This window comes from Macrotis lagotis, chromosome X (assembly GCF_037893015.1).
Source record: "Macrotis lagotis isolate mMagLag1 chromosome X, bilby.v1.9.chrom.fasta, whole genome shotgun sequence".
Classification (NCBI taxonomy): domain Eukaryota; kingdom Metazoa; phylum Chordata; class Mammalia; order Peramelemorphia; family Peramelidae; genus Macrotis; species Macrotis lagotis.
Window position 1 is genome coordinate 632838935 of NC_133666.1, and position 9897 is coordinate 632848831.

Genomic DNA, 9897 nt, shown 5'->3' on the forward strand with positions numbered 1-9897 from the left:
TTATACAAAATTGGTCTCATTTCCTGGTGCCAAAAATAAGGATCCAAAAAGATGGAACTAGACTAAACAATGAACTAAATCCATTGAGATGAAACTGAATAGGGATGAACTTAATTTCCCATATTTATATTTAATCTACTAAAGTTAAATCTACTACATAGGTTCAACTGCTTGTGGGGAAAGTCCACTTGGGCATCCCACCCAAACTTAATATTCCTAAACTAAGTTTATTTTTCCCCTAAACCTGCTAAGAATCCTGACTTTATTTTCTTTTTTCTAGTTACTACTATTTATATATACATACTTCATTCATTCAGGGTCTGTAACATTCTCATAGCATGAGTTATCTGATTTCATTCAAAAGATAAAAGGGGGGGCACAGCTAGGTGGCCTAGTGGATAGAGCACTAGGCCTTAGAGTCAGGAGTACCTGGGTTCAAATCCTCTCAGACACTTAATAATTACCTAGCTGTGTGGCCTTGGGCAAGCCACTTAACCCCATTTGCCTTGCAAAAAACCTAAAAAGATAAAAGAAAGTGAAGTTACCAGGTTTGGTTCATTCTCTTTCCATAATATCCCTTACATGATACTCTCTCCTCTCTGTTCCCAACAACCACCATTCTATTTTAGGCCATCATTACCCCCACCCTAAACTAAACTATTGCAACTAACTCTTATGAATCTGCCCCCAAGGCTTAGCCCTCTCCAATCAACATTTATTAAGTACTTTTACAGTGTACCAGCTACTTTGCTAAATGGAGATACAAAGAAAAGCAAAAAGAGCAAATGCCCTCAAGGAGTTCAAATCAACACAAACTACAAATACACAAGACATATCCACAAATTATAAATGGGAGGTAATAATTCCAGACAGAACTGGGGCATGACCTCAGAAGACCTCTAGCATTTAAGTAAGATGTAAGTGGTCCCTTCATAAGGCTAATGGATTAATATTTCTTATGCATATCACCTAATCTAGTCATTGTGCTCAGAAATCTTCCATGAATTCCCAGTCACTGAACCTAGGAAAGGGAAGAGAGAAGTCTGTTTCCTCTAAAGTTCTTTTCACTTTGAAACCTATGAACCTGTGACCCCACATTGGCTATAATAAAATTCAAATTCCTTTGTCTGACATATAACTAATCCATACTTTTAAGTCCAAATGTCACAACAGCTTCCTTCAAGGAGCTTTCTCTGATCCCCATAGATGATAATAACATTCCATAAGACCTTATCCAGTGCTATTTTGTAACCTTAAAACTTTATTCTGTATTACAGCTACTTGCACTTGTGGTACTTAATACTTAGATTGACAGGCTATAAATGTTTGAGTGTTTTATATAATTTTTGGATCTTCCCCCAATACTCAGCAGAGTACTTTACAAATATAGTAGGTACACTTAAAAATATTTCAGATTTGTTCATTTGCAGTTCAAGATGGAGATGCATGTCTAGACCACAATCCTTATATAAAAAGTTCAGAGGATTCTGGTGAAAAGGCAAAAAAGTAAAATTGACATGACAGCCACCAAAAATAAAAAGATATCTTTATCTTTATGATAAAAATATTTTTGGCCATGTTAATAATTTCAGGGTTATATGAATTTGCATAAATCACTTAACCCATCTAGGCCTTAGTTTCTTCCTGATCTGTAGAATGAAGGGGATGAACTAGATGGCCTTTAATCTTGTAATCCCAAATTTTCAGAACAGGGATGTCTTACTGTCCTCTGTCCAAATAAAATAATATCTGTTCAAAGGGAATTAACCAAGATTTGGAAACTACTTGAAATACATAAGATTTCCATAGGAAGAACCAGAAGAGGTTTTTTTTTTGGGGGGGGGGGGTAGGAAAGACATAACAGTTGTTATGAGGAACAATAGTTAAAAGTTAAAAGACTGCAGGTCACTTGTTAGAGATGTGGTAAGGAGAGAATTTCCATTAAGAATTAAACTAGGGGACCTCTTAGACCTCTTCTAATGATGGAATTCTGTTAATTCTCAAGACATTTGACAAGAATAATGATCATATTCCAAGGAAGAAACAACTGGAGTTGATGACAAATTAGATCTAGGACATTTAAAACTTTTTATCAGGGGAGGAGATGTCTGGTGAAGCCAACAGAACCCTTTTCAGAAGATTTTTAAATGCATAAAATACATAGAATTACAAAGGAAGTCAGTTATTTTGAAACAAGGATGGAATTTTTATTTCCCCATTCAAGTTCACAGACCCCTTGATCAAGCAAGGTCCAGGATCCCAGGCTAACAATTACTGATCAAGTGAAAGGAAAGAGCCAAAGAGTACTTTTAACCCAGACAATCATTACAAATTGTAAAAGGGGTATGAATGGACAACTGATTAAAAGAGAATGCTGATCTGGGGAGGGGGGATAGGAGGGGTATTCAAGAGGAACTGTCCAATTAGGTAAGTGGAAATATAGGATACAACAATGTCAAACTTTTAAAAGAAATGGAAGCCCACTAAACTACATAAAATGCTGTGCAGGTCAAATACTGAGATGTAATTTTATCTATGTTTCATTGTATTTTATTTATTTTGTCAAATATACCCCAATTACATTTTAATCTGGTTCTAAGTGATGAAGGCTAGGTAAATGACAATTCTGGTCAACAGTACACAGTTGGAAGTCAATCAGGAAAATGGCAGTGGAAGCCAAGGGGGCACAGGCTCCTCTAAATGAAGAACATAAAGAGGTATAAAGAATAGAAAACTCTAAAGACTACTCAAGGAATTGTGTGTGAATGATGTGGGGAAAGGAGGGGAAAAAAAATTAAAAGAATATGACAGTGCAGTCAAGAGGAGAAGAACCAGAAAGATAAGTGTTAAAAGAAGTCAAGGAAATAAAAGGTTTTCAAAGAGTAGGAGAGTCAAAAGCATCAAATTTATGAAGAGAATTGAAGACTAAGGATCCCAAGTTGTTACTTTTCCTACTGGACACAAATAGATCCAAAGACTGAACAAAGAACTAGGCTGATTAACTAGCAAGTAATTCACAGAGAGATTTCTTTTTTCCATCTTTCTAATTATTCATAATCCATTCCATATAAAATAGGCTGTGTCAAGATCTATTTGGCTAGGGAAGCAGCTCTACTAAAAGGCAAGAGCTGGAAGGAGGAAGTGTGAGGTGCAAATTCTGGTTTGCACCTAGATAATTTAAAGCCCTGAATTGCTGAATTAAATAATTCTGACCAATTTTTAAAATGGTGCTCCTGATTTCAACTATCCCTTTAAAACAGTGAGCAGAGATGAGAAATCAGCTGACAACAATGATACATATATGCTAACATTTTATCTTTATGATTCATAAGTACCATTTTATAGGGACTGTTAGTAAAGATAAAAGCTACCAGTCAAGTCAACATGCAATCATTGATGTCTAATGTAAAATAAAGACTTGGAGAGGAATAGCTAGAATAGCAACCTAAATGTTGAGCAGAACAGTCCTAAACAGTACTACTACAACTAGACCAAGGAAGCTAAGCTAGTATTGCCCCGACTTCAGCAATCAACCACAACTAGGACACCTCCCTGCATTTAGTGGTACAAGTTCAAAACAGGGCTTGCTCAAGGATGAGACTATAATGGACCATACTCCATTGTGAAAAAAAATGGGCTTGGCTTCTTATAGTTCAAACGAAGTTAGGTTGCCTAATCCCTAAGGTTCTAAAGATGGAATACTTATAACCTTTATAAAAAGCAGCATCCCCTAAATTTACAATTGGATAACAGGCTAATTTAATAAAAATTCTTAAACTTAGGTTGTTAAAACTTTTATTAACTATTTCAATGTAACTAGTTTCTTTCACAATACTATATATTTTATATTTTGCAATTAAAACCATTACCCTACTAAGGGATTAGTTTCCCTGGACTGCCCAAGAGGCACAAAAAAAGGTGAACAACTTGTAAAATTCCCCTAAGAAATTCTCTGCAGCCAGTCCTTTTATTCTATTTTTAACCTTTCAGACTCTTAAGATTTCTTTACCTACCTTGGCAAATATTCAATTGTTTGAAGTAAGAATGTTCCTCTAGCTAATTTTTAGAGAATTTTTTTTTAAATGTAGCTTTTGCCAAATTTCTCCTTTCTTTGTAGCATGGAGGTGACCCTGGGTAATCAAGAGCACAAGATCTGACAGGTCCCACTAAGCTAAAGAGGCTTGTTCAACCCTACCTAGTCTGAGAACCTGATAAATGTAATGACAATCATCACAAGAACCATCAATTTAATAAATTTTTCAATCTCAATGACTCACTACGAAATGATGCAAGGCAAAATGATGGTTTTTCTTCATGAAACCAGAGAACTCTTTATTTAAAAAATGGAAATAATACCTGTAACTGTCTCACAGGGTTATTCTGAGGGTTGAAATAAATAAGGTAAAAACAGTCATAAAAGAGATTTGCTAATCTTAAACTCTAGATGCGTTAGTTACTACTATCCTTGACCAATCAGAATCACAGTTATGGGGATTGCAGGGACCTTAGAAATTTTGTTTTACGGGCATGGAAACAAACCCAAAGAAATGAAGGACTTTCCCAGGGTCAAGTGTTAAGTGAGCAACAACATCCGGGGTCTCTGGATGCCAGATTGAGAGCTTCCCCCCCCCAATATACCTTTCTGCCTCTTTAACTAATATAAGCAGCACTTTTATTCAATATAACCCATTTTATGAAAAATTTTAAATGTGATGCAGTTATTTTACCATTTCATTCAAATTAATGGAGTTTCAAAATATTTTTTCCCAATTTTGTGTACACTTGTCTTAAAAGCGGGCTGTTAGTATTTACCTAACTCAGTTCCAAAAAGCAAGAAACGAGCCTTGTGTGATCTCATAGGACTCTGCAAGACTGCCCAAAAAACAAATCAATTATCACGAGCACAGAGGGCTGACTCAACTTCGAGGTTTTCTTATCTCAAGTTCGAAGGCTTAGGAGACATGCTGTGATTTTCAAGCCCAACTCCCATTTTTAAACACCCAGCGCGGCCCAAGCCTGGGAGCCATGGAACTGATCCCAGGATCAAGTCCCAAAGTAGTCCTCGAGATCATAACAATGTATCCATCCCCAAATCCGTGCACATTCGAAAAGTCGCAGGACTGGATGGTGTGCCTCAGAGTCGGCCCCTTCCCAGCCCACTTAGACGGACCTAACTTCTGTAACCCCACTTGGGTCACAGACATAAGCGACACCCCTTTCTCGGGCGCAGTTTTAGGGCTAGGCCCTACTTCTCCAAATGCGGTGGGGCTTTTTTTTCTTTTAATTCATTCACATTTCATTTGCAAGGGTGTGTAGGAACCACCCACAATTGTCACCCGAGGAGTCTTTTGTGCGGGGCTGCTACCCTCGACTCCAAACAAACGCGGCGTTTCAGCCCTCTCCAAACAAAAAGCGGCCCCGAGCCGAGGCACCATTCGGCCGCCGATGCCCCAATTCCCTTCTCCGCGCCCTCCCCCCCGCCTCGGGCTTAAGGAAAAGAAAGAGAATGTACCGGCCACGCGCGACGCCCTCCCCCCGCCCGGCCACCGCGGCCCTCATTGTGTCCCAGCCCCTCCTCCTCCTCCCGCCCCGCCGGCTCGGGCCGGGCCGGGCCGGCGCAGGCCGGGTGACAGCCGGCTCCCGAGCCCCGGGCACAGCGCGCTCCCCGCCTCCCCGGGGAGGAGCGGCCGAGCGGCCGGGGAAGGCGGCCGGCCCGGCCCGGCGCCAGGGCGGGGGGCTGCCGCGGAGCGCTCTGCCGGGGCTCCGCGGAGGGGGGGAGGGGGAGGGGCGGCAGAGGGCCCCCCGCCGGCCGGGGCAGTTAACGCATCCAACCGCCCCTCGCCGGCCCGGCCCGGGCCCCGGCTCGGACGCCGCCCCCGCCCCCACCCCCACGCCCCGGCCCCGGCCCGGGCGCGGGGACCCGAGCGGCCAGGCGGGGCGCTGGAGACAATGAGCGGGGGAGGGCGGCGGCGGAGAAGCCGCGATGGAGGAGGGGAAGGCAGCCAGGCCGGGCCCGGGACGCAGCGGGGCGGCGGAGCCCGCTCCCAGGACCCGGGCTCGGCACGGCGCGGGCCCGCCATCGCGCTCGCCCCGGGGGGGGGGGGGGCCACTCCGGGCGGCCCCGCACGCCCGCCGCCTCGCGTGGCCGCCCCGGGGGCGTGAGGGGGCGGCCGCGGCCCGGAGGGATCGGGCGAGGGGCGGGAGGGAAAGCGACTCGGCCGGCTTGGGCCTCCCGGGGGCCCGGAGCGGCGGCGCCCTCGGCCTCACCTGATGGCCGCCGCCCGGCGCGTCAGCTCCGTCCGTCCGCCGCGGGGTGGCTGGGCCGGCCGCCTCTGGCTCCTCAGCTCGGGCCGGGCCCCTTCGCTCGCTCGCTCGGCCAGCACTCGACCCCGCCGCAGCAGCAGCTCTATCCGCGATGGGCCCGCACCGCCCCGGCCGCCATTGGCCCCAGCACCCACACCCGCTCGCCCATTGGCCACGGCTGACAGCTCCGCCCCTCCCCCTCCGCTCCGCCGATCAACAAGGCGAGGCCCTGCCCCTTGGCCAGCGAAGAGGTGGGCTAGCAGGGATTTCGGGCACGGATTGGCCGGGCCTCCGGGGAGGCCGCACCTCCTCATTGGACTAGCTCGCAGGACTCCCGACCCTCCCACGTGCCCGCTGCCCGGTCACACTCCCATTGGACCCGACGAACACCATTCAGACACTCTCGACCAACCCGATGGCTAAACAGCCTCGGATTGACAACGGTGCCTTAGGGCCCGCCTACCGGCTGCATTAACTTGAACCACTATTGGCTGCATGGCAAGCCGGAGGCTCGGAGAATGGATGTGCCGGCTGTCCTTCAAGTCCCTCTCGGTGGAGCCCCCGCCCTTGCAATCAGGCTGGGAAATGAGTACGTGATGCCCAGCACAACAGCAGGCTGGGCGAGGGGAGATGGACCTTTTCTGCGTGTGGGAGACTCAAGTCAGTTTGCGTGGTAGAGGCCTTGGTACTTGAGGAAGGGGAATGGGGAAGGAGAGACCTCCTGAGCACCCGGAAAATATGGGGTGACCGAGCGCTCCCCCCCCCCCCCCCCCGTGGCATGGTCCTGAAGGCCCAGCCATCATGAGGAAACTGAGGCCCAAAGGTCAGGACTTTTCTCCAAGGTCGTACAAGTATTAAGTGGCAGGAATGAGCACAGTATCTTTAGCCGCCTGACTCCCAAGTCCGACCCTCCATGTAATTTCCACCCTGCCTCAGTTTCTCTATTCTACTGCTCCAAAAGCTGCTTCTGAACTGTCACTGATTTCCTGTTTCCCAACCGCATCTCCCCTCAACCCGCTCCCCATACTGAAACGCTCGTCTCTTTCCTGAGAAGACCGAGAACCTTCCCTGCGAGTTCTTTTCTCCCACTCAAATCTCCACACACCTGGAGCCTATCTTCTACTTGGCCCAATCTTTGAAAAGAAGATCCTGGCTGAGACCAGCCCCTCCCCTAGTCCTCTCCGGGAAGCAGAGCCCACTAATCTCATCTCCAAACGTTCCCTAGCTTCTCTCCCATTAGTAAAATGGAATAAATAGAACCTTCCCTAGGTCCCACTATAGAGTCCTAGATCTCTTCAACCCCTACTTACTTCCCTTTATGCCAAATTCCTTGAAAACATTAACCACATTTGTTTCCGACCTTCACTTTCTCTTCTCTCATTCCTCAATCTTAGAGGCACTTAGATGGCCACAGAGCCGAGTTCAAATCCAACTTCAGAAATTAGGCAGAGTCACTGTCACCAAGGCAGTCTGTCTCAGTTTCCCCAATTGTAAAACATAGCACCTACCTTCGAAAGTCACTAAAATTGCATTCTCCAAAAGTCACCAACTATCTCCTAATTGCCTGTTCACATAATCTTCACTGTATTAAGCACCCTCTTCTCTCTAGAGCTGGGTTTTTCATAACACCACATCAAACCTCCCTTTTTTAAATTTATTTTTATTAGATACTATTTGTTTTATAATTTCCACCCCCATCTTCCCTCCCCCACCCCCACCCCACAGAAAGCAATCTGTCAGTCTTTACTTTGTTTCCATGTTGTACCTTGATCCAAATGGAGTGTGATGAGAGAAATCATATCCTTAAAGAAGAGACAAGAAGTCTAAGATGTAACAAGATCAGACAATAAGATGTTTTTTCCTAAATTAAAGGGAGTAGTCCTTGAACTTTGTTCAAACTCCACGGCTCTTTTTCTGGATACAGATGACACTCTCCCTTGCAGAGAGCCCAATATTATTCCCGATTGTTGGACTGATGGAATGAGCGAGTCCTTCAAGGTTGAACATCACCCCCATGTTGCTGTTAGGGTATACAGTGTTTTTCTGGTTCTGCTCATCTCACTCAGCATCAGTTCATGCAAATCCCTCCAAGCTTCCCTGAAATCCTGTCCCTCCTGCAAACCTCCCTAATTTTTAATGTTCTCATCTGTCCTAGAAGGAATGTACTTGTTCTTATCCAGTCAGTCTGAACTATGTTCATCCTGAGTTTCTCCCAGAATATTGATCACTAACTGGATCACCAGTTTCAGACCAGATAAAGCAAATTCAACATACTGAAACCGAATAATTCCCCCTCTCCAAACCTTTCTTCCATACAACACAATTCAGTGAAAGGAACCTTCTTCCTGCCGGCCTTCCAGTTTCATAATCTCAGCACTATCCTTAAGTCCTCATACCCTCATTCTCCCTATTTAACCAATCAGTTGCCAATCCTGCCATTTTGACCTTTCAGCATTCCTCAAACTGATTCTCAGCCATTTAGTTCAGGCCTTTATCATATCTTGCCTATAGAACTGGAACCCCTTAATTGGCCTCCCAGCCTCAATTCTCTCCATCTATCCCACACAGAGGCCAAAGTGCTTTCCTTTAAGCATTCTCCCCTACTCAACCTACTCAAGACTTACTATTGTTTCTCAGCAGGCCAAAAAGATTTGACCTAATCACTCCCCCATTCTACCAATTCTCAGCTCCCAACAGTCTCTCAATCAACTATTTTAAAAGCCCTTCACAATCTAATCTTGTTTCAAACATTTTTTGTCCCCAGGTCAATTGTATATCACTCCCCTTCCTACCCTTATTCAGCTTTCTGTATTCACCATGCTCCATCTTATCCATTTTGCCAGTTAACATACTCCTCCCTAAACTCCCTTCAGAACAGCTCAAAGACCAATTCTAAATGAAGCCTCTCTGGGACAGTCAACTGCTAGCACCCCCTTTCCAAACCACATTTTATTTAATCACTTTTTGATATTTCATATTTATCTTACATGCACTTAACTGTATTTGTTGTCTCTTACATTAAAAGTTCCACTAGAACTTTCCAGTAGGGATTATTTCATTATTCATATTCTTGATAACCAGCAAGGGAAGCACTTAAATGTTGTCATTTATTAGATTCATACAACCCAAATACCTCAAGGATGCTTCCACATTCCACAGACAAATCCACCCTCATTTACAAATAAACTGAGGCCCAGAGAGAAGATAATTCTTCTAGTTTTCTGGTATCCTGTACTTCCTGTACAATCAAAGGCTTGAGTGCATATTGAGTGCATATTCTGTCCTGGGCTCCAGAAATAGCCCAGCCCCAAGATCCATTGCTTTTGAACACTGCCAAAAAGAAAGGTAAAGATTTGGTCCAGCTTCACAGACCTTCAGATTCACAAAGTTGTTTTCAAAATCATGCAGTGTATTATCAATTTTCTGTTTATAAAGTACATTTCCTAAAGCCTTCCTCCTTTCTACTACATTCTGGAAGATATTCCCAACTGAAGTATACACAAATTGGGCCAACTGGCATATAGCATTTCCAATTTTAAAAATTAGACTTGAATTTCCAGTGTTTTTTAGTGTGAAGAAATGATAGAAAAACAT

At 44.7% G+C, this 9897-nt stretch overlaps 1 protein-coding gene across 3 annotated transcripts in view; it reads right to left on the reverse strand.

Moving 5' to 3' along the window:
- KDM4B (lysine demethylase 4B) overlaps positions 1–6495 on the reverse strand; it is a 257679-nt gene extending 251184 nt beyond the window's left edge. Inside the window, exon 1 of one of the 3 annotated variants that reach the window (XM_074203930.1) lies at positions 6268–6495. The gene's annotated coding sequence lies outside the window, so the exon portion shown is untranslated. The remainder of the gene's footprint in view (positions 1–6267) is intronic. The other 2 variants (XM_074203931.1, XM_074203933.1) reach the window with 2 other exon arrangements.
- Between the last annotated feature and the right edge of the window lie 3402 nt (positions 6496–9897).